Genomic DNA, 4567 nt, shown 5'->3' with positions numbered 1-4567 from the left:
TAATGGTCCTGCCTAGTGACACCGACAGTGGCTGCCTCTTGCCTTCCTCGTCGAGAGAGCCCGGACCAACAACTACAATATGCATTTAGAGGTGAATCGGTTAAACACCTGCTAGTTCAGCACAGATTTCTAGCCGATGGTAACTAACTTACTGCTCCAATGGATGGCTTCTCCTTGGTTGTCTCAGTGACCAGCTACAGTCTTATCTGAAGCCTCGGCAACCTAGCACAAATGCAGGACAGATAAGCTTTGTTAATCGTTATGCACATACAACCAGTACAAGATCGACCGGAAATTCCTTCAATATAAGCTACTCCCTCCGTTCCGAATTACTTGTCGCAGCTATGGATGTATCTAGATGTATTTTAGTTCTAGATACATCCATTTCTGCTACAGTTTGTAAGATAAATTACCTCAAATTTTGTTTGGTTTGAGAGGAACGTAATGGGATATGCTCAATAGAAAATTGATTACGCTCAGTGCCCGGTGTAAATGGAAAGCGGCATCTTCCTCCGTAGCGCTCCCCAGAACGGCTCTCCTTCGCGTTCCCCTCCGTCCCAAGCTACAGCGCAGGCACCTCCTTGATTCCCATCTCACCCAAGGTGCCGGTTACACCTTGAGCAGACAGACAGAAGGACCTCATCAGTCCATAGCTTTGGCGTTTCGCTGGATTAACTGAATCTTCACCCGCAAAAATAAATAGAATCAGTTGACGTTACATTATCTGAAATTCTACTTTCAAAAGCATTTTAGAGCACAAATTTTGTCTTTTCTTTGTCATGCCTTTCACGAATGTGATCTCATGACGAAAATTTGCATACACTAAGGCCTCCTTTGATTTACAGGATTTTCCTAGGAATTTTACAGGATTGACATCCTCTGGAATTTTCCCTTTACACGTTGTTTGATTCACATGATTGCATTCCTCAGGAACCAATCCTATAGGAACTTCTTAGCTCATTTTCACAGGAAGACAAGCATGAGGTTGGACTTCATGAAAAAAAAAATCCTCTGTTTTGCTACCCGACATAGTATTTCAGTGGACAGTACATCATATTCCTGTACATTTCCTATTCCTACGCTTTTCAAACCCTGTGAATCAAAGGAGCCCTTAGAACATTTGTCAAAGTTTACCACAAAAAGTCAGAATGTTTTGCTTTTTTACTGTTCATCCGAGCTCATTTGAGCTAGAGAGCAGAAAGGTACTTTCAAGGAAATTCATTATTTTGTTTAAAAGAATTTATAAAGCTCACAGCGGCTGACCAGCCAAAGGACCTAGTTCATAACCAAAGAATTGTGAGCCATTGACCTGCCAGAGGACTGATGACTTCACGCCGCTGTCTACTGCGCAACTCTTTATAAGGAACAAGTCTGCCACACAACTCTTTCGCCATAAGGAGTAAGGCTTCTCTGTTCTCCATAGGGATTTGAATCACATCCAGTGTATTATTTGTCGCTTCTCTGTTCGCTAGGGATTTGAATTTGATAGCATAGGAATAGAAGGCACCAGGAATTATCTATGAATAGGTGGAATTACAACATGCACTGGCTGGTGGCAAGGCCGTTGGGCCTCTACAACTTACTCCCCTGGCATGCATCTTCTTCTTACTCTGCTGCCTTAAGGCAGTGTTGGGTGCTTATGCACCGGTGCTTAAAGAAAGCAAGTACCGTTGCATCTTAAAGAAATTTTGTCACACAATGGAGAGTGCTCCAGATCGGTGCTTATAGTTGGTTTAAACCTGTAGCACCTATGACTCTGAGGGAAGGGGAGCAGTTATCTCCCCTAAGCACCGGCTGGCACCTAAGCCGGAGAAAAAGGGTTTTTATCTCTGGCGCTTGTGTAAGAACATGCGTTGTACGCGGCCTAAAAGGTCCTCATCCTCTTACATCTTACTCCGCTGAGGCGCATCATCCTCGTACTATACTGCTTTAAAAGGTCCTCATCCTCTCACTCCGCTGTTGTCAAAGGGTCTCAGTTCGCCTCATCTCTCCGCTAAACATCAGCTATGCATGAACCCTCTGTCCTACACACCAGATTCTCCTGCCATCCTGAGCAACTAGCAGACTAGATTTGGTTCGCGTAGGGAAATAAGGTTGCATAGTCGCTAGATGGTTTGAAGGAGCAACATGGAAGAATGAGCAACCATTCTGATAAGCCGGATCCTCCAGGTTTGCTTAATGTTTAGCCCACTCACAGGAAGATAGATGTCTAGGACCCTTTCACATAGATAGTGCCACAACAATAGGCAATCAGCTAAGCACTAATGTACATACATGATGTAGAAGTCAGGGAAAAGCGGCATCAAGCTCCCTTGTAAACAAATTTGGTAAATGTTTGTAACCCGGACAACAGGTTTGCTCATACAATTCTATAATCATCCGAAATAGCATCAGGTGGTTATCACATAGCAATCTTACCACTCATGCGCCTCTATCATGAACTCAAAATTGAAACAAAGTAACAAACCGCACATTTAAGAGAGCTCAGCCATCTCATCTGACACTCTAAAAACAATGTAGTTTGTGTCGTCAGCGTCCTTGAACTCGCCACCTGCGTACTTGGAGTACAACATAGTCCTGCCTGGTGACACCGACAGTGGCTGCCTGGTGATACCGACAGTAGCTGCTTGTTGCCTTCCTTGTCGAGTGAACCCGGACCAACAACTACAACCTGCATTTAGAGGTGAATCTGTTAAACACCTTCTAGTTCAGCACGGATTCCTACCTAATGATAATTAACTTACTTCTCCAATGAATGGCTTCTCCTTGGTTGTCTCAGTGAGGATAAGACCAACTTCAGTATTGTCTGAAGCCTCTGCAACTTGGCACAAATGCAAGATAGATTAGCATTGTTAACTGGTATGCATGACCAGTACAAGCTTGACTGAAAATTCTCTAAATATACACTAGTATAGTTTAGTTACACAACATTAGATATAAATACCTTGATCGGCACCTGGGCATTGAGAGGCTTCATGTCTTTGACATCATCAGATTCAAGAATATGATGTCATCCTCTTTCATAATGAGATTCTTAGAGTTGATGTATTCAACATGTATCCGAGCATACTTTGAATATACAACTTGAGATCGGTTCTACATAAAAATTACCGAAAAAGACTTTCGCCCCGCTTTATATATAAAGCAATGATCAACAACATCCCAGTACAAACACACACCACACCACAACACACGCACACACCCAAGGCAGGATACATAGGCGCTGATCGCAGCAACACACCCCTAGCACTACAAGAGCAACCGGGGGCTCAACCGGGAACACGCCACCGCGAAGAAATGAAGCCGCATATGACGAACCGTGGGCTCCAAGGCGGTGCCTTCAGGAAGGAATCGACACAAGAGCGCTGCCACCGCCCGATCCGAGGATCAAAGTTTCCCCTGGAGCATCACGACGGGCAGTGAGAGCCGCGACGACGCCTTCAAGAAGGGAACGAGCTTCGCCGTCGCTGGTCCGTCCGAAGATAGAACAAGTTTTCACCCTGGCCAACACTCATTGCCACCGAACGCCACACCCCAGCTACCACGCCGCCCACACGGCCATGGCCACCGGGCAGCACCAAGCCACGGGCTCTTCCCATGAGCACCGCGCTACCACCACCAGGACCGCCGTCCCGGCATCCAAGACCTTGACACCACCTCACCCGGGATCCGCCGCTACCCCAACCAAAGAGACGAGCGGAAAGGACCCGCCTTTCATACCCCTGGGCAGCCCCAGCGCCAAGACCCAAAAGGCCGGCCAAACTGGCCTCCATCGACCCGTCGTGCAGCACCGGGCGCGAGACGAGCTCTGTCTTGCGGCACCATGTGCGAGACGAGCTCAGTCCTGCTGCACCGTGCGCGAGACGAGTCCGGTCCTGCTACACCGTGCGCGAGACGAAGTCGGTCCTGCCGCACCGGTCGCGAGACGAGCGATGGACCGCAGTTGGGAGATGGATAGCCCTTCGACGAAGTAACGGCCGGACGATGAAGAGAGGAAGCGAAGGCCGACACAAGACTGCCACGGACGAACCGACGCCGGAACATGCCAGCCGCCACCGCAGTTGACCTGCCAAGCCGCCGTGGAGCCACCCACGGCCGGGACAGGAGCCACGCCAGGCCCCATCCCAACCCGCGCCGCCCGGCGAGCTCGGAGCATGAGAGACGCCAGGCACGCACAACCACCAGCACGGCTGGCCGCTGCAACCACCAGCTGACCCCGCTGGGGGCCAGGACGAATCCATCGAACCAACCCAACCACCACACCGGACCACCACCAGCACACGCAGCCACCGGAGGTGGCCGGCCCATGCCGCCACAGCCCGTTCCGCCCGCGACAGCAAGCGGAGGAGAAGCCATTCCAGATCGGATCTGGCCGCCCCTCACCACCACTCCGAGCACACCCCGCCGCCACAGAACACCGCTGGCCCTCCCACACCAGGAGCAGAACCCACCCCGCCGCCAAGGAAGCCCAGGGCGCCGCCGAGCCGCCCAGATGCCGCGCCGCCCCGGTCCAGCAGCGCGCCTCCACGCAGGGACGCCGGCCCGCGCCGATCTCCGCCGCGCCAGG

The 4567-nt window shown here is 50.3% G+C and overlaps 1 pseudogene; it reads right to left on the bottom strand.

Annotated features, from left to right (window-relative positions):
* Nucleotides 1–1877: 1877 nt before the first annotated feature.
* LOC125518516 (20 kDa chaperonin, chloroplastic-like) lies at nt 1878–4178 on the bottom strand (annotated as a pseudogene).
* Nucleotides 4179–4567: the final 389 nt, after the last annotated feature.

This window comes from Triticum urartu, chromosome 7A (genome assembly GCF_056163025.1).
Source record: "Triticum urartu cultivar PI428250 chromosome 7A, HENAU_Tu73, whole genome shotgun sequence".
NCBI classification, from domain to species: Eukaryota; Viridiplantae; Streptophyta; class Magnoliopsida; order Poales; family Poaceae; genus Triticum; species Triticum urartu.
The sequence above is the reverse complement of the archived record's forward strand: the minus strand, read 5'-3'. Positions and strand labels throughout refer to the sequence as shown.